General features: G+C 45.6%; 1 long non-coding RNA gene across 1 annotated transcript in view; it reads right to left on the bottom strand.

Annotated features, from left to right (window-relative positions):
- LOC147664097 (uncharacterized) overlaps positions 1-17,796 on the bottom strand; it is a 41,695-nt gene extending 23,899 nt beyond the window's left edge. Inside the window, exons 1-2 of the long non-coding RNA XR_015305192.1 lie at positions 17,653-17,796; positions 3,971-4,062 (exon numbers count right to left, since the gene is read on the bottom strand). This is a non-coding gene — a long non-coding RNA (uncharacterized LOC147664097). The remainder of the gene's footprint in view (positions 1-3,970; positions 4,063-17,652) is intronic.
- Positions 17,797-20,940: the final 3,144 nt, after the last annotated feature.

The following is a 20,940-nucleotide window of genomic DNA, read 5'->3' as shown; positions in this document are numbered from 1 at the left end:
AAAGAAGACTAAAAGGGACAGCTAAAACAGAAAAGTTTTTATTGCTTTCCGGAAGGTCGTAAGGTCCTCCAGCAAACAGATATCAACCGGAAGAAAATTCCAGGTTAGTGCAGCTTTTACGAGCGTCCTCCCTTACGGCTGAGCCTGAATCTAGGGACTACAGCAAAGGCCTTGAGAACGGAGGGCGCGTGCGGGGACATAGAAGGAGAGGCAGCTGGACAAAATTTCGGGGCCTATACCTCTCAAGATCTTAAAGGCCAGACAAAGGACCTTAAAGAGAATACGCTTCCTCACAGGAAGCCAGTGTAGGGAGCGAAGAACACTCATCACCGGGCAAAATCTGGGCAGGCCAACAATCGCTCTGGCCGCCGCATTTTGAACCCGTTGCAGGCGAGTAAGCTCAGCCTGGTTAGCCCCGACCAGAAGAGAGCTAGCGTAATCCAGGCGAGAGATGATAGTAGCCTGGATTACCAGCTGTCTGGTTGGGGCATCGAAAAATTTGAGCACAGGTCTTAAGCCTCTCAACAGGCCAAAGCAACAGGCTGCTGTTCTTTTGGTATGTCCTACAAAGGAAAGGCCAGCGTCCAGCCAGACCCCCAGATTTTTCAACTCTGACACCGGGATCCGAGTAGGTCCCAGCTCTGGTGGCCACCATTGGTCACCCCACAACTCCACTCCCCTTCCGACAATCATTACCTCCGTTTTAGTGGCATTGAGCTGGAGACAGTTTCCCGTCAACCAGCTGGCCACCGCCTTCAGTCCATCCTGGAACCTGGGGGCATCTTGTTCCGCGTCCCCGCTGAGAGTAACCGCCAGCTGTGTGTCGTCGGCATATGAGACCAAAGTTAGGCCCCACTGCCTAGCGACATCAGCCAGCGGTCTAACGTAAAGAATAAACAACGTGGGGCTCAGCGAGGACCCCTGCGGAACCCCCATGGCCAGAGGCTGGAAGTTGGACTTGAAGGGAGGGATGGCAACACAGAAGGAACGATTGCCGAGGAAGGAGTGGAACCATTGCAGCGCCTGACCACCGACGCCAATCTCCTCGAGCCGATGCAGGAGGATGCTGTGAGATACTGTGTCGAAGGCGGCGCTGAGATCTAATAATATCAGCGCCTCCGTTTGACCAGCATCCAGCCTCGCACGGAGATGTTCCACCATCACAAGAAGAGAGGTCTCCGTGCTGTGCCCAACACGGAAGCCATTTTGTGTGGGGTCGAGGGCGTTGGTCCGGGCTAGATGTTCTGACAGGGCCAGATTGACATGAGCCTCTGTTATCTTTGCCGGCCAGGGTAGCAACGAGATGGGACGGTAACTTTCAGGCTTAGACGGGTCCAGGGAGGGTTTTTTGATAATCGGGGATACCACCGCCTGCTTCCACTTAGTTGGAACTACACCCGACTCCAGGGAGAGGTTGACAAGGGAACACACAGCAGGGCGTCCCATAAAGGCCTGCTCTCTAAAGAGAGCAGGTCTTACTGGATCAGATGGAGAACCAGATTTAACTTGCAACGCAAGCTTGTCAAACCCATCCGAGGTGAGAGGGGGAAAATAGAGCAGGGTAAACTGGTGAGGTGTCCCATTGGAACTTCCCAGGTCGATCCCTATGCTAGGGAATGTCCGATAGATGGCTTGGACTTTTCCCAAAAAGTAAGAAGCAAGGGATTCGCAATGGGAGATGGAGCTCACGGCCACAGGGGTCGTCCGCTTCGCCATGAGATCTTTCACGGTCTTGAAGATGGCCTTCGACGGGTTAGTGCTGTTTCGAAATTCCATGCCACAAGGGTCTTTATTATATCAGCTGCTTCATCCAGCAGTACAGCTTAATGGCACCAAACCGTTCTTCCTTTGAAAAAGGTGCTATGCATGTGGTGTTTGTACAGCACAAACCTAACCTAAAAGCAGCTGAGCTCCCTATCGGTCCAAGGCAGGGACAGAGTCAATGAGTGATAAGTGAGGCAGCTGTATAGTGGAATTGTTACTGCATTGTGATCAAAGGGCCTGAATGAATGAATGAAATAAAATGTATAATGCGCAACTAAAACCCGGAGGCATCAAGGCGCCTAACAAAAACAGGTCAGAACACAGAAGGCAGAACACAACTACGAGTATGACTTTGCAAAAAGCCGAGTTTTCAGAGCCTTTCTGAATGACTGCATTGTGGGAAGGGGCTTAAGATCCACCGGAAGGATATTCCACCACTTAGGTACCAGAGTGGAGAAGGCTTTGCCACCCCATTTAGCTCTACGGGTGCGGGGGACTAATAATAGAGATTTGTTAGTAGAGCGTAAATTCCTCGAGGGGCTATAGGGAGACAAGATGGATCCGATCCCAGTAGCACTACCTCTGGCCAAGGCCCCGTAGGTCATGCACATTGTTTTAAAAAGGATCCGATCTTTGATGGGGAGCCAGTGTAGCGATTTTCTGGTGGAAGTGGCCGAGGCACGTCTGGGCAGGTCTAAAACAAATTTGGCCGCCGCGTTCTGGACCATTTGCAAGCGCTGCAGCAGACCCTTGTTTAGTCCCGCATACAGCGCATTGCAATAGTCCAGACGGGAGCCAATGAGTGCAACCACTACCTGTTTTCTGGCCTGCTGAGAAAGATAGTGTCTGATCTTCCTCAGTACATGGATAATTCCCCAACAGGTTGAAACTGTCCTATTGACCTGTTGACGCATGCTGATGGTGGGGTCAATCAGGACTCCTAGGTTTTTAGCTGATAGAGCAGGCCTGAAACTAGCAGCATGTGTGCTAATTCCTCAGCAGTTTCTCCTCTATGACAGGTAGAGCGATGCAGGCCCAGATCAGACAGAAATGATACATTTATAGCTATGTAGTATTTTGAGATAAAGAACTGGGTAGTAGGACGCTGGCTTCCAATAAGACAGCACCGAGCACCCCACCTCAGCTGCACATGGGGACTGCATTGGCTAGATGAACACCGTGCTCTTGCAACCGCTCAAGTCATGCCTGCAGCCGCTACAACATGTTAGCGAAGGGTTACTTGAATCCTCGATTCCAATTCACATAATTTAACTACACACATCACAGTTCTCTCCCCTCACCGTATCCAGCGCATGTTTCCTGACTCGACACCAAAGTGCTGCGCGGTAAATTGGGTAACGCCGGCTTCTAACATATGGTGTGGGGGTGCCCATCACTACAGATGTCATGGCTTGAGGTTACAGCCACCATATCGGAACTCGCAGACCATACACGGTCACCTACTCCTGAATCCTGCCTGCTAGGCCTTCGCCCTAAAGCAAAGGGGGGTAAACACTTACACCAGTTTACAGACCGTGCATAGGTACTTTTGAAGCGCCAAATTGAAATTTCTTGTAAAGCAACATCTGTGCTAAGAGGCAGCTGCATACTCTCCTGCAATGTGCACGAGCAGAGGCCAACACACTACACATGCTACTCACTAGAGGAGTAGGTAGTGGATGGGGGGGAATATGGATATCCTTAGCATAGAAGCCAAAAACGATTTTCGACCACCATGAAGGAACTATATACTCTGTACAATTGTACCAAAGTATGATGTATATCCTCCTGTCCATGCAATTGGCGTTCCCCTGAGGACGGGAGCCACGCCGGCATATGGCATGGATTAGACATCATGTTGATCTACCCTTATGTATTCGATGCAGTCTCCCCCTTACACCTGCTTCCTTATATTTAATTTTTTTAGTGATGCGCTGTCTGCGATTAGGATTGGAATGTTTTATTGTCCTCCTTGCCTTGTGATCACCCTTTATCTTAGTAGCTCTTGCTCCGTCACTGATGTAAATGGCAATGCTGCCGAACCATGATGTGTTTACATATGTCACATATATTATGTCATTGATGCTGCCTGCAACCTGTATCCCTAATTGAGTTTCCTCTTGTTGATGTTTTAAAAGAATAAAAAATAAAAAAACTTTCACCAGCTGCAATCAAATATTTATGAGATAATGAGATGCAAACATACCTCCATCCTGCACATCCTGGGACTAGACTGCTGGAAAGAGATCAATGGGAAATGAGACAGGTTTGGAGGTGAACAAAACACTGAAACATTACCTGAAAGAGCAAATTCAAAAAAGAGAGTTAGGAGAAGATAGATGGATATTGGTAATGGCACTAGGGACAAGCAAGAGAAGGAAATACACTCAACTTTCTTTGGAAAAACACCAGCCTTGTGAATTTTTACGAAGCAAAAATGTTTTAAACGTTTATAAAACACTGAAAAAACACCACAATTTAGACCCTATATAAACTGATAACAGAAAAGCTTTCAATGTGCATTATCAGAGAAGAGGAATTGCTGCATGCACGGGAGGATTTACAACGAGACCTAGTGTGCCATGACGGTGCACCAGGTTCAGTTTTCCGTAGTCATGTATTCCAATGGGCTCTGGGAAGTGCAGTCTTTTTGTAACTGTGTTTAACTTGGATGCTGATAAAGCAAGGGATGAAATGCATAATAGTTGAGACCTTCTGAATCTTTACACTTAGGAATTCTGAGCATGCATACACCACACAATGTGAAGTGCACACTTGGATTAGAACAAACAGATGACAGACAAGAAAAGAAGTGGAGAAGGGCAAAAGGAAGAGAAAGAAGCTGATTGAACGCGGCATGAGGCAAGGCCGTCCCCTTTCACACATACTCTTCCTGATAGCCCCAGAGACCCTCACATTCACCCTATACTGATCAGAAGGCATTTGGGGAACTGAAACCAAAGCCGGCAACCTGGAAATTATGCTGTAAGCAGACAACATACTCCTGACTTTAGCCTCTCCAGAACGTTTGTTGTCAGCACCGATGTTCACCATATCAGATTTTAAAGCGTTTTCCAGGTACACAATGAACTGGACCAACATTTGGGAAACAGAGACAAGTTACATTAATGACGCAACAGGGCATAACATAGTCAAATCCAATTCTCCAGCATCTTGCCTCCCACTATGATTCGAGAACACAAACCGGGGAGACTGGTTTAAAACATGGATTCCAGACAGAGAGCTATCCCCCTGCTTTAATATAGAGAGGACTCACAGGACGCAGGCCCCAAGTCAGCCTAAGTCATCATCACATGGAGGAAAGTACCCTTTTTGGATGGTTACCCCCAATCTTTTTGCTCCAGATACTGCTGGTTAGGACTCAAAGTGCACTGGAGCAGGCTGAAATTGCTATATGTGAATTGGCATCCCCAATTGGCAATGACTTTAACACCTTTAGAAGTCCCTAGTATATGGTACCAATGGTACCCAGGGCATGGGTGTTAAAGGGTTCACCAGGGACTGAAGCACTATTTATGCCACCCTGAGTAGCCCAAGTAAACTACTCACATGAGGACGGCCAATGCAGACTGCAGAAAAAGTGTAAATTGCTTGATCTCGACTCTGCCTTCACCAGGTGTGGTAAAGTCAAACACTATTTTTAATATATATCAGTCACCCTTAAAGAAGGCCTCCTGAGACAGACAAGTAGCTTGGCTTGCTTTGGCCCGAGGATCCGAGTAAACTCCAAGCAGAGCTAAAGCCAGGCGTCCTTCACTGGCTCGCCTACCTCTATAAAATAATCTTATGTTATGTTAAGGATATTTATAGAGCGCATGGCTACCAGAAGGCGTCCCTGTGCTAGCAGAGATTTATGGCAGGCCACACCAGCTTAGTCGTGGGTTTTTGGAATAACCAGGTTTTCAGACGTTTACAGAAGGAAAGGGGGTTGGGTTCTGAACGTAACTGGGGGCCCCGGGGGGGGGGGCGAAGCTAGGTAGAGAATGGGGGGAGATGATGGATCGGAGGATGGGGGGCCTTTTTTCCAGAAAGATTTATGAGCAATACATAGGGACTTGAATGTTATTCTTTCCACATCAGGAGCCAGTGCAAGGTTTTCAGGGCAGGTCTTGCAGAGTGGCTGTTGCAGATCTTAAGAAGCATGCGTGCTGCACAATTCTGAATAACTTGCAGTTTGTTTGTTGTCACCCCTGGAGCTCCTAGATACATTTTTGTAGTCGAGGCGGGAGAGGATCAAGACCTGGACCATGAGTTTCCTTGCTGAGAGGGGGAGGAGTGGGAGGACTTTAAGGAGCATCTGTAGGATTCCATAGCAGGATGCGGCCAGTTTCGTCGCCTGATAATAAATTGTCAGTGACCGATCTAGCCACATGTCGAGACTTTTGATCTGATTTTTGGGCGTGGGTGGGGAGCCGAGACAGTTTGGCCATGCCAAACCGATATCAAATGTGGGTGACTTACCCAGAAGCATAAGCTCTGTTTTATTTCCATCCAATTTAAGGAAGGAGGGTTCCATCTATTTGGGAACTCTCTCCAGGCAGGAGCCTAGGCATGGTGAGGAGTTTTCTGGATGATTTAAGGCCACCACTAATTGAGTGTCATCAGCGTAGGTGACAATTTCTATCCCAAAAGGGAGAACAATCTTTGCCAGGAAGCTCATATAGATATTAAACAGCATCGAGCTCAGAGACTAGCCCTGAGGAACACTGCAGTCAAGTGGGATCCGGTTTGAAATGTTACCCCCTTCAAAGGCTTGGAAGGTTCTATTCTCGAGAAGAGATTGCAGCTAGGTGATAACACTGCCTGATAGTCCGACATTCCTCAGTCTATGGATCAGGATGTCATAGTTAACAGTGTCAAAAGCGGCGCTGAGGTCCAAAAGGATGATAGCTGTCGATTCACCTTTGTCGATAATCATTTTGGGCTTTTCAACAAAGCCAGTAGCGCGGTTTCAGTCCCATGTTGGCGGCAGAACACGGTTTGCAAGGGGTGAAGTATGTTGTGAGATTCGAAGAAGGTGGAAATAGCTGAATCAACATGCTTTTCTAGCATTTTACTGAACCCGGGAAGGAGGGAAGGAGGGCGGTAATTGCCAAGAATGTCGCGGTCAGCGTTGGGTTTCTTCAGTAGCGCCTTCACCAGGGCGTGTTTCCAAAGTGGCGGTACTAGTCTGGTCAAGATGGAGGAGTTAATCATCTTTAGTAACACCGGGAGGACTACTTCCTCAGCCTTGCTTAGCAATTGAGGGGCTGCCCGGTCACAGGGAGAGATGGATTTTACTAAGGCACAGATGTTCAATAGGGTGTCCATAACCAAAAAGGCAATTTCCTTGAGAGCATGCTCATCGGGCACGGAGTTCTCCATGGAAAGCGGATTAACAGTGGAGGCCGGAGGGGGAAAGAAATTGTAGATATCCTTGATTTTATAGGAGAAGAACTCTGAAAGCTGTGAAAGCCATTGATGCAGCAGGAGGAAGAGCTGCTGGCGGCACCAAGCTGGGCACCAGAAAAGGAGACACTGCCTGGCGGCCGTGAAACTGAAAGCACGGCCGGCCGGCCGTGAAAGCCTTTGATGCAGCAGGGGGTGGAGCGGGAAGAGCTGCTGGCGGCACCAAGCTGGGCAACAGATGGCTGGCAATTTGATGCTGTGCACGCGCATTTAAACTCATAGCGCTTGCGCATTGAGCTAAAAGCGCACATGCACTGCATCAAATCGCCAGTCTAGTTAAACTCTGTTTAAGCCCCTATAGTCTCGCAAGCTCAATGCGCATGCGCATTGACAGGCGAGACCTATAAAGTCAATCTAGCTAACACTGCATCTACCATCGCTAAGCAAAAAGAACACTTCAGACCCATCACAAAGCGACATGGGTCACTTACAGAGACACAGCAGCCAACGGAAACACTAAGCGACTTACAAAGACAACTGGAAATAAGGTCAGCACTGCCAGAGATCCCGCAAATCACCCCAGAAAGTAAATATGGTAGAGCACAAAACTAACTGACTCGTCTTCAACCGTGCATGGTCACTCCAAACATGCCGCTTTGTAAATTAACGATAAGCGACTACACGGTCTTGAGCACCTTCGCTTCGGCCGTTGCCTTTTTAAGATTGCGGTCACGGAAGTCTACATTTGGGTACGGCTTCCAGTTAGTCCCTTTTCTACTTCCTTTAACCCCTTGGCGCGGCCGCGATTCTGCGCCTGTGCGGTGTTTTTCGAAGTGGGCGTGTTTATGACAGCCGTCATCAGCACACGAGCCCCGTGATGCATGACGGCTGGGGGCCGTCAACAGCATCGAAGGGGTTAATTACGTTGGAAATACAGCTGTGAAACTACCTGTCCTGCATGCCAGTGCATACAGACACATTGATTTAGCCGGTTCGAAATGGAACTGTAAGAGACTACGTGGTTAGTTTCTTTAGTTTACTTTATCCCCATAACGACAAGTTCGGAACGCTTCAGCTCTGGGCAGTTTGATTTTCATTTTTATCACAAACGGAACACTTTAAGCTACCGCACTTTGGTTCCACACTTTGCTTAAATTTCACATTTATAGTCTCCTGAACACTTTTGATCTGGACTGTTTTGAGCATGTGCACAAATCCAGTACTACTCACTCTTGAATAATGGTGCTACTCCTTTTTACCTCAAACTCACAGGACGCTCCCAATTTGCATAGGTGGTTTACTATTCGAAACACCACGGTGGATGTTTTTCTTTGTTTCTTTACCGGAATTTTCCATTTGGATCTTTGAATACATGCATTTCTATTACCTTAAAGGAAAATTACCCCTGAAGAAGGGTTGTGTTCCAAAAATCATTGGGATTGATTTAATCAATGAAAAAGTGATTTACGTCTGGAAGTGTGATCATTGAAAACGATGAACGTGACTGTTAGACTTGGCCCTTTTTCCCTGAAACTTTTTGCTATTCACCCCCCCCAATTAGAGGATATCTCCCCCATGGTAGAGGAATGTAGAGGCCCTGTGTGGTGTGAGATGCCATAATACATGCAGCGCAATGGTTGAAGCGGAGGTGTGGCGGGGCTTCCGTGGTGATGAGGGAGCCCTGTGTGTGGAGAGAGACTGGAGCGGGAGCGCACCCCGCCGGTAAGTGCCCCGGCAAGTGAAGCAGCACCCGAGGCGAGGGGAGGGAGGCCCCAGAAGCCGCCTTGAGCCTCGCGCCCGCCCTACTGAAGTCCCGAGTCCCAGGAGTGGGCCCGGGTGATGACAGGAGGTAGCAGCACGGGCAGAGACCAGAACAGCCAGTGAGTGAGGCCGCATTGTGGGACTGTCGGGGGCCGGCCGAGGCATTCTGTCAGTGCTAGAGGCCCCCAAAGTACCAGATGGGCCCACACTGATCACCGGGCACAGCTGCGCCACACAGGATCAGGCAGCTGCATTGTAGGCGCATGGATGGAGTTCTCCAGCCCCCGAGAGGGGCTCTGACGTGACCTGCGCCTCCTTGCCTGATTTGTGGACCCCAGCTGCACCGCCGGTAGCGGCCACCTGCAAATTGAGGCATACCTGAACCGAGTCCCTGAGTGGGGCTCCGACTTCCCATTGTTAGGGGGGGTGTCGGGGCACAGTACTGGTAACCGCCCCCTGTGCCCGAATTCTTTTACAGGCAGCTGCCGTATTATGGGGCACTCTCAATTGCACAGTCCAGAAAAGGGACTCCCACATCCTCAGGACGGCCCAGTGACTTGGTGACAGCATCTTCCACAACTGCCCCGCTGGACAGAGCTGCCTGAGAGTTGTTTTGGATATCGACGATACAATTTCAAAAACGATGTCCCGAATTCCATACATCTTAGATATGTGATAGTCTCGCTGGACTAATTTTTAAAACAACACATATTTGAGCTACAATTTGAAGTTGGCACAAATTGATAGACCACCTTCTTTTAAACTAGACAACACGAGGTGATGGTCAATTGATACACAGCTGAGTCAGAAAGAAATGAATGCTACTGACATTCTTTTTATGTGTTTGTCTTTTGTCTACCTTGTCTGTGTTACTAGATTGATGATTACAATCGGTGTGATTATAGAAATTTACCTCCGGAGTATCATTCTTATGCTCTGGTCCCTCGGCAGCTGGTACAAGTGAAGTGGGTTGCCTGAGGGTAAATATTGAGAATACATCATTACACACATATTACCAAAGGGTGGCGAACTGGGTTTTTAATATTTCTATTGTACTTCCTTCTTGACAGTTGACATAGAACAGAGTGGCCAACAGTGGTGTGGCGACAAGGTGTGTAGCCCTGACGAATCTGCCAAAGACACTGAGGCAGAGAAACATGTTGGCCCAGTCTGGAGATATCATGCCAGTTGCCCCGAGGGTGGTGTTCCTGTGAGGTGTCATTCGGTTCTTCACTAATTTTTTGTGTAGAACTCTGTCTGTTTACTATCTTATGTGGTTGATACTTGGTATTGATCAAGGTCTCAGACAGCTGTCTGTTGTTTTATGAGACTGTCAAGAATCGTTGGCCAATTATAACTTTGCGAATAACATTGGACGTATTGCAGTTAATACCCTCGAAGACAAATACGGTATACAGGGGAGAGTAACAGTGATCAGGATTATATGACTGGTCTGTTACTAAATTCACTGATATAACTTACATCCGAAGGACAGGGTTTTTTGTTGTTGACAGTTTTTGAGTGGAGGGCAACCCTGTCCGTTTATTTCCCTCTGAGCTCCTTTTTTGTGATAGCCCCTTTGAGCTGTTCGAATGTGATGTTGCCTCTAAAGTGAAGGCTATTTTCCCTGCTGGGGCTTGTGCCTAATGTCATGCCCAAAGTTATACCTAAGGTTATGCTTTATACCTTGTGCCCCCTGGTTCTAGGCCTGAAGTGTATGCCTAATGCTAACTAGATACAGGCGTAATGTACATATGCTAATAGGAGTAGGCCAATAGGTTTATGCCTAATGGGAGGCTACGGTAATGATGCCTAATGGTATTACCCTGATGTTCTAGGGTCATGCCTATTGGGAATATTATCCCTACTAATGTTGTTATGCCTCATTTGCGTTGCACTTAAATAATGTGATGTAGGCGTCCAGTGCTGATTCCTTGCCCATATGTTCCCATGCTCATACTTTGGTGGTGATATGATGATGCAGGGATGTCTTCCTTCTAGACCGTGTGTGTAGGTCCCATGCGACTGGTGTGCATTTACGCCTAGGGAGGAGCCTCATGATTTATGCAAATGTGTGGAGGCCCTTGCACTGATGGTCATTGTGCATAATATGCCCCTAACATTCACATGTTTATGCCCACAGGTGTATGCCGATTGATAATGCTTTATGTTTATGGCAATGTTGCTAAGGCTAGGCATAATGGACTTATGATAATGCTGTGGTGTTATGCTGATAATGTTTTTCCCCTAAGGCTAAAGCTGATGGACTCTACATCTATTCCTTAGACTTATCTGATTGACCCTGCCTAGTAAATAGTCCCATGTGAATTATTACCTAGTGCCAGCTGGCACAGTTTATCTGCACCTGTGATTCCCTTCTGATGTGTTCATTCTACAATACACATACTGTTTTCCACCTAACCTGGTGAGGAGTCTTTTCGTAGTGTCCCTTGTGTGTCGCCTGTGTGTGCGGCGCGGATGCTTTATACATTAGGTTTCATCTACAAGAGCGTGCCACAATCCACAGATTCATTTTGCATCTCTTTAACTACCAGGACCGCGACTGCATTATGCAAGTCGCCAGGTCCATGGGCCCCAGGCAAATTGCCCAAGGCTGAGTGACCATCCATCCAGACTACACTACAGAAGCACAGAAACTCAGAGGTTCATTCTTGCTTGTCAAACAGGCCTGGAATGTTCTCTTATGTACATGGCTACATTGCTCCTGGTGGACTCTGAAGCCATGCTATTTTTCACAAAACCAGCAGATGCCCAAGGCTGGCTGGAGACTAAAGAGGTGTAGCCAGCGCCTACATTCAACCGAATACAGACTAGAAACCTCCAGATCACAAAGGCATGAGCACAGGAGCAGGCCCTCCAGCGAACAGGCGGTTCAACAACGTACTGTCAACATTGGAAAATACGACATCAAAGCACGTCATGATACATGTACGTAAAATAAGGAACTCGCGTCACCACCTCAGAGATATACAGAAGGCGCTGTCACTCTCTTGAGCAGAGATACAAAGGCAAAAACGTTTATCGCATTTAAGCGCAGAGAGTTTTAACTTGAAAGAAGGTTGGGCGCTGTGTCCAATCGTAATCTCAGGGATCACACCTGCGGGTTCCCAGAAGTCTTTAGGACTCAGTAGCTCTTCTTATAATGTTCATAAATAAAACTAGTCAAGGGGGAAGTGGTGCCAAATAGAAAGTGGACACCTCATTGGGTCTGTCCCCTGCTACTGTGTTTCCAGTTCAAACACCTCTTAGCCAACAAAATAAAATGAAACCCGCCAGGTGTGAGTGTATTATCACTGTGTAATTCTTAATCAGGCATGCGTAGAATTGCACAATCGTAAATCCTGCGCACGCGTGGTTCGCCTCCTCGGTTTGTGAATGGGTGTGTGCGCGCGCGCGCAGGTGGGTGTGTGCGCGCACAGGTGGGTGTATGTGTGCGCAGGTGGGTGTATGTGTGCGCAGGTGGGTGTATGTGTGCGCAGGTGGGTGTATGTGTGCGTAGGTGGGTGTGTGCGCACAGATGGGTGTATGTGTGCGCAGGTGGGTGTATGTGTGCGCAGGTGGGTGTATGTGCACGCGCAGGTGGGTGTATGTGTATGCGCAGGTGGGTGTATGTGTACGCGCAGGTGGGTGTATGTGTACGCGCAGGTGGGTGTATGTGTGCGCAGGTGGGTGTATGAGTGCAACTAACAAGCATAGACAAAGCCAATAGTTCTGGCTTTCCACAGTGCTAATCTATATGTAGAAAATCTTCAGATAGCAAAACAATAATCTGAATGACAGAGCACAGCTCAAACACGTTATAAAAGGGACTCAAGTGGGCCCACAGCTCTGAGAACAATAGTAGCAGTAGCACAAGTCCAACTATATATGCAACATAAATATTTTATTCATAAGTCTTCTCAAATGTTGACACGTAGAGACAGAAACAAGAACAGCCGACATGTGTTTTGTCTTGGGACGACTTTTTCAAGGCTGTTTAACAGAATAATACATTTTATTCATCACTTTTTAATAGTTATTCACAAAAAATGTTTTTGTATGTAGAAAAATCTATTAAGATTCTAATAAAAACATGCCTGTAGAAGAAACAAGAAGGGATAGAAAGGAAGGTCTTAAAAGTGTTGGGTAAAAAAGGGAAACGAAGGGAAAATGTTGGGAATATCCAGTGAATCACAAAGACACCCAAGTACACAAATTGAAGCTCCAAGTGAAAGAAAGAAAAAGTCAATTAAAATGAAAAATAGACCCAATCTCCATATAGTAAGCCAATTCCAAATCCAAGGATAATTCGTGACTGATCACTTCCAAAGTGAAAAAATTCCAGAGAGAAACATATAAGTAAATACCTAAGTTGAGAATGTTATGAATTTCATGTGAGGCGTTTCAAAGGGTATTCAGATGAGGTAGTATGGCTGCCAAGCTAGAAGATGTTCTGCAAATACGTAAAAAAATAAAATAAAGGAGAAAATCCACGCGTTATGCCTATACAACCTTCTTATATGTTTTACAACTAGCTCCTCAAACTCCTGATTGATCTCGTCAAAACATAGATCCACATGACCTTTCATACCAGCTAAAATATATATTTACTGGAAAGGTATATATGTGATGTAGTATAGTCAAAACAATATATATATATATATATATATATATATATATATATATATATATAAACACCTCCTCTCAGAAGAAAGAAGCAGGAGCCTCAGTGGGGATGAGAAGCGGCAACACCTTTATTTCAAACAAGTGGCGAGTATATATTATATATATATATATATATAAATAATGTAACTAATGCAAGATACAATGAATGGTTTAACTCATGTGGGCTGCTTAGTAACAAGCCAAAACTTACTAAATCCAATGAAGAGTACTGGGCCCGCAGTCTAATAACCGGCAGTTAGATGGAGCATCCGAAATATGACACCCCTCACAGCGTAAGTACCAGCAGCTAAAGAGATCAGTATAGGTGATAGTAAATGTAAAGTATCAAAAGATGACTCAAATCACCTATCTCTAAAAGCCAGCTATAAAGTGACCCTAACAACCTCTCTTCCCAGCACTTACTTTAGAGAGGAGTATCTGTGGCCCAAGTAGTCGGTCAGAAATATTTTCTCTGTGTCGAGTGAACCTTCGTAGTAGTTATACGTAAGTAAAGAGTCCTGGAACGACAAGTAAGTAGAAACCAGAACATTGGTAGGCAAACTATTGGACAACGGGTAGTGTGCTCTTGCACTTGCCCTAATCGTCAAACATCGAAAAGCCTGAAGAAGCCATCAGATACAGGGAACACTTACTTATAAATATTCAGAACGATCTTCTACTTCAATATTGGTGAGAGCGCCATGATAGCGAGCATAAACCACTTAGTAATGGTATGGTCAGAAAGCCTCCGGGTGTAGGCAGCTAAATGGAAAAACATTTAAATAGGCCATTAGGTCAGCGGTAGTATCGAGCATATAGAGTGCCTTGAACGCACTAGGTTGAACAAGCAAACCAATGTTGAGACAAAACAAGAACAATACAAACTCATCATAGAAATAATAAATAGATGTTACGTCCTCTGTAGTTGTGTCCCTGCGTGGACACCGTTCTGTCATTGCTTTTTTAATGCCCATGTGCGGACACCGTACCAGCCGTGAGGTCATCAGCTGACAACTGTCCGTTGACAGTTGACAGCTGATCCCTGCACTGCATTGACAAGTTATGCTCCAGCTCCCCTGGAGCCTGTGTTAGCGATTATAAATAAAGAACTTCTTCGCTTATTATCTGGTGTGTATCGGAGTTCTTTACAAAGTGGCGACGAGCACCAACACGAGAACTCAGCACTCAAGGAAATATAAGTAGATGTTACGTCCTCTGTAGTTGTGTCCCTGCGTGGACACCGTTCCGTCATTGCTTTTTTGCTGTCCCTGTGCGGCCACCGTACCAGCCGTGAGGTCATCAGCTGACAACTGTCCATTGATAGTTGACAGCTGATCTCTGCACTGCATTGACAAGTTACGCTCCAGCTCCCCTGGAGCCTGTGTTGGCGATTATAAATAAAGAACTTCTTCGCTTATTATCTGGTCTGTATCGGAGTTCTTTACAAAGTGGCGACGAGCACCAACACGAGAACTCAGCACTCAAGGAAATATACAAGGATACAGCCATAGAAGATACGCGATTTCAAGTACTTCGTGTCAGGTGAATTCCAAGATTTGCAAAGAATAAATTGATGTGGTTAACATGAGTGCACTTAAGGTCGGAGAACAGTCAAATATGTAATTAAGGTGAACACAGTAAACTCAAACGAGTAAAAATTCTGAAGAAAAAGAAACTTGATAAAATTTGAACATGCAGACATGAACTTTGGCTAAAATACTTACTTGGAACTTGCGATCGAAATAAGAAGTAACAAGGAAAAATTATCAGAAAAAAACGTACTACAACAAAGAAACCAAGCAAGAATTTTCAGCGAGCCACAAGCCAAACTTCATCTAGAAGTCTAAACAGCAAGTAAGCTTCGAGCAACACATTTCAAGTTATTTTTTTTTTATTTGACAGTCTCTCTTCAACTTTTAATATTGCTGGAATTACATTCGGACTGGAAAATACACTTGCTGAGGTACCCAACTGCCTTAATGAACACTCACCAACTGCCGCATTGAATAATTCTTCCTATGTCATCAGTCCATCTGTGTAAACGTCAGCGACGTAGACGGACGCCTCCAACGTCAAGCGGCCATCTTTAAAGTAATAAATCAGCAGTCCAGTTTACCTGCCTTGTACATCAGCGCCATTTAAAAAAAATAAAGAACGAAAAATAAACGCTTCTCATCCACACAGCCGGAGCGTAATTATGAAGCATCTTACTAGCAGAAGGGATCCTAAAGGATATATAAATAAGAACTTCTTCGCCATTATCTGGTGTGTATCTGAGTTCTTTACAGTAGATCTCTGGTAGAACAGGTCACTCACCCCACCCCCATCGAGGAGCGAAAATCCTTAGTCACTTGGCAGAACTTTTTTTTTTCTTTTTTTATTGTCCTCATTTACTACCCAGGTTAAGCAGTTAACATCTACCAGGGCACACCACACCATCTCAGACATCTGGGTGACAAGGCTCTAGATCAAACTAGGCAATGCCAGTAGTTGTGTCGCAGAACCCCAACCGAAATACGTGCAATAACCAAAAAAGGGTAAGCTGCTGAGCATGATGTTTAGCCCACATACAGGACGCCACCTGTTAAATCTAAACCACGGGCCAAGGCAGCGTAATCATTGGACCGGGGGAAAAAAAAAAAAAGAAGCAAAAAACCCCGCAGAGACTCTAGGAATTGGTGGCAAAGAGTCTTTCCACTTTCTGCAAATTTCTCTTCTAGCCAACAAAATAGAGTAAAACAGAAGATTTTTAGCTGGGCCTAAGACTCTATTTACTAATTCAAAGATTATATGTGGTGAATTTAACATAATTGGCCGATCAAGAGAAGTTGACATAAAGCAGCTAACCGATCCCCAAAAAGATGACAAAGTTGGACAATCAAAGAACATGTCCAGATCCGAAGCCGCACTTTCTCCGCATCTCAAACAGGATACCGGTGAGCTTTGAGAGAATTTAGAGAGCCTCTGCGGTGAATAGTACGCCCTATGCAATGTAAAGAGAGGGTTGCGACGTAACCAAGCTGGTTTTACAATATTCCACAGTGTTTTAAAAGAATCTAACCAAAGATTGGTAACGTCTTGGGCTAAGAAAGAACTTCCCCAAAGTTTATCGGCCAGTTGGAATTCGCCGTCCATCTCCTCCAACATTGTATGGTACCAGAAGGAGAAAGGGGCTTTTATCCAGTAGCTGGAACTCAAGCTGGTTTCCTCCACGCAATAGGGACCTACTATTAGTTACGGTCTGTGCCTGACCCCAGCTAGTCATCTGCAGGTATTTAAACTTTGAAAGATCTAATCCAGTCCTATCCCCAATAGAATTCCTTCACAAAATAGATCACCCCATTCTTTAAGCCCTGCCTCCCTCAAAGGTAAAGCAAGGCTATCCTTCAGCCAAGCCGGGGTCCCTGGTGAATCCCAAAGAGGTGCTTTACTAGAAAAATAGCCCAGTGACACCGAACTACGAAGTTTAAACCAAGTTTTAGCCATCCCTTGTAGGACCTTTAGTTTTACTTTTTTAAAGAATTTGGGGTCCCCAAATTTAAACAAAAAACCTTCCAAAGAGAGTCTCGCTCCACTCAGCATGGCTCTAAACATGCAACCTATCCCACAACTGGTAGGCATCTTCAAAAGCATGCGGGAATGAGTAAGTTGAAATGCCCATGCAAACATTTCTATGGAGCGGGCGGGGCCGTGACGGAACCACTCTGTCACAAGCACAGCGCGTCCGTGGCTCGTGACGGAGTGGTTCCGTCACGAGCATGGCGGCGCTGCGCGGCTCCCCCCTCCTCCCTAGCGCCGCGTCTAAGTGGTTAAATAAATAAAATAACAAATAAAAACCGACACCAGTAATCAGACACCAGGGACATCATCTGGTATTCCACAAACACACACACGGTGAATGGGATTATATGGAATTTTTTGACTATGGCGATGACGTTCATTGTCTCTATTTTGTTCTTTATAAATAACAAAAAAAAAAAAAAAAAAACATAAGATCCAATAAAAATATTATTAAACACACACACATGGTTGGGCGCTTTGCGGACACCTCACCTCTCCTTATGCACTGGTCAGTGGGGGCTGCAGGGCCTGGGGTAGAGGGAGCACACCCAGGGCCCGGCCCCCCTGAGTCCGACACCGAGGGCCCGGCTGCCTGTGAGGAGTGGGGCCCGGTGTGTTATTCCCCCGAACGAACAGGACATGGCGTCTCACAGTTGCGCAGGTGCAGCACCGCGCGTCACAGCTGCGCATGTGCGGAGCAAAGACACTACTCCCTATCGCAGAACAATTAAAAAGTGTTGGGCCCTTACACTGACTGCAGACTGTGAACAGCCCTGGATGGAGGATATTCAGTCTCACTGCGCCTGCGCAGAGGAGAGACACTTCCCCCCATAGAGGAGCTTTGCACTTCAATACATCTCAGCGCGTGCTGTATCTCATTCATTGTGTCCCCGCGCGGACACTTATTCTTGTGCTTCTTTATGTCTCTGCTCGGGAGAAGGGGTTGGAGCCCAAGTCTGGCATGTGACACGTGTCACTCAGTCATGTGGCATATGCCACATCTGATGTGACATATGCCATAGATTTTCTACTTGGTCTTTCATTATTATCATTTGAGCATTTCCAAAGGACTATGTTTCACTCTGCTTTCACTCTGCTAAAATAAATAAATTGTTTAAAAAAATAAAAATAATATTACAAAAATAATTTCCCGAGGTGGGGCTTGAACCCTGGTCAAAACTCACTCAAAGCCCCTGCACATACACTGTGAGCCACCTACTCTGCTGAAAGCTCCCCAGCCAAAGCTATATATGTCATAAAATAAGGTTGTCAGTCCTTCCTCTATTTCTATTGTCTTTGGACTATAGATACCAGAAATCTTCTCTCGATTTACATTCTTTAAATACAAATAGCCCTTCCTTTCATACAGTCTGCCACTAGCCCCATGCATTTCCAATTCTTACACAATCATCCCCAAATTCTCATTCCACTAAATAAGTGATTTCTTTCATAGCAAACCTGTCCCCCCTATCCACGTGCCACCCAGCATGCCATTATCAATGCCTGACATGCACTATGAGTAAGGAGGCCATAGTTCTCCTAGATACTGCTAGGGGGTCATTTACAAAGGCACAGCTTTCATTTGTGGAATGTAGAAATGAAATAAAAAATAAAATAAAAAAAAAGAATGCTTTTCCCCACCTGGGGTTTGAACCCTGGTCAAAACTCACTCAAAGCCCCTGCACATACACAGTGAGCCACGTAGTCTGCTGAAAGTTACCCAGCCAAAGGTCTTTATGTCATAGAGTAAGGTTGTTAGTCCTTCCTCTATTTCTATTGTCTTTGGACTTTAGATACCAGAAATCTTCTCTCGATTTACATTCTTTAAATACAAATAGCCTTTCCTTTCATACAGTCTGCCACTAGCCCCATGCATTTCCAATTCTTACACAATCATCCCCAAATTCTCATTCCACTAAATAAGTGATTTCTTTCGTAGCAAACCTGTCCCCCCTATCCACGTGCCACCCAGCATGCCATTATCAATGCATGCCTGACATGCACTATGAGTAAGGAGGCCATAGTTCTCCTAGATACTGCTAGGGGGTCATTTACAAAGGCACAGCTTTCATTTGTGGAATTTAGAAATAAAATTTAAAAAAAAAAAAAAAAAAAGAAAGCTTTTCCCAACCTGGGGTTTGAACCCTGGTCAAAACTCACTCAAAGCCCCTGCACATACGCAGTGAGCCACATAGTCTGCTGAAAGTTACCCAGCCAAAGGTCTTTATGTCATAGAGTAAGGTTGTTAGTCCTTCCTCTATTTCTTTTGTCTTTGGACTTTAGATACCAGAAATCTTCTCTCGATTTACATTCTTTAAATACAAATAGCCCTTCCTTTCATACAGTCTGCCACTAGCCCCATGCATTTCCAATTCTTACACAATCATCCCCAAATTCTCATTCCACTAAATAAGTGATTTCTTTCATAGCAAACCTGTCCCCCTATCCACGTGCCACACAGGATGCCATTATCAATGCCTGACATGCACTATGAGTAAGGAGGCCATAGTTCTCCCAGATACTGCTAGGGGGTCATTTACAAAGGCACAGCTTTCATTTGCTGAATTTAGAAATTAAAAAAAAAAAAAAAAAAAAAAAACATTTTTCCCACCTGGTGTTTGAACCCTGGTCAAAATTCACTCAAAGCCCCTGCACATACACAGTGAGCCACGTAGTTTGCTGAATGTTTCCCAGCCAATGGTATCTATGTCATAGAGTAAGGTTGTTAGTCCTTCCTCTATTTCTATTGTCTTTGGACTTTAGATACCAGAAATCTTCTCTCGATTTACATTCTTTAAATACAAATAGCCCTTCCTTTCATACAGTCTGCCACTAGCCCCATGCATTTCCAATTCTTACACAATCATCCCTTAATTCACATTCCACTAAATAAGTGATTTCTTTCATAGCAAACCTGTCACCCCTATCCACGTGCCACACAGGATGCCATTATCAATGCCTGACATGCACTATGAGTAAGGAGGCCATAGTTCTCCCAGATACTGCTAAGGGGTCATTTACAAAGGCACAGCTTTCATTTGTGGAATTTAGAAATAAAATTAAAAAAAGTATATATATATGATTTTCCCTTCCTGGGGTTAGAACCCTGGTCAAAACTCACTCAAAGCCCCTGCACATACACAGTGAGCCGCCGTCTCTGCTGAAAGACAGCCAGCCAAAGGTATCTATGTCATAGAATAAGGTTGTCAGTCCTTCCTCTATTTCTATTGTCTCTGGACTGTAGATACCAGAAATCTTCTCTCGATTTACATTCTTTAAATACAAATAGCCCTTCCTTTCATACAGTCTTCCACTAGCCCCATGCATTTCCAATTCTTACACAATCATCCCCAAATTCTCATTCCACTAAATAAGTGATTTCTTTCATAGCAAACCTGTCCCCCCTATCCACATGCCACACAGCATGGCATCATCAATGCCTCACATGCACTATGACTAAGGAGGCCATAGTTCTCCCAGACACTGCTAGGGGGTGATTTACAAAGATATAAAAGGATGTCGTCAGCTTAGAGCGAAATGCGATCCTCAAACTCCGGGGTCCAGCTGATACCACTCATCGAGGGCTGCCAACGCAGCCAGGCAGCGAGCGGTTCCAAGGCCAGAGCAAAGAGGAGAGGGGACAACGGGCATCCCTGTCGCGTTCCTCTCCCCAGTACAAAGGGGCCAGAGACTTTGCCATTCACCACTACCTGGGCCAGCCGCTCCTTGTATAACAGTTTTACCCATCTGATAAATCCCAGTCCGAAACTAAACTTTGCC

This window comes from Lissotriton vulgaris, unplaced genomic scaffold (assembly GCF_964263255.1).
Source record: "Lissotriton vulgaris unplaced genomic scaffold, aLisVul1.2 SCAFFOLD_1464, whole genome shotgun sequence".
Taxonomy (NCBI): Eukaryota; Metazoa; Chordata; class Amphibia; order Caudata; family Salamandridae; genus Lissotriton; species Lissotriton vulgaris.
The sequence above is the reverse complement of the archived record's forward strand: the minus strand, read 5'-3'. Positions and strand labels throughout refer to the sequence as shown.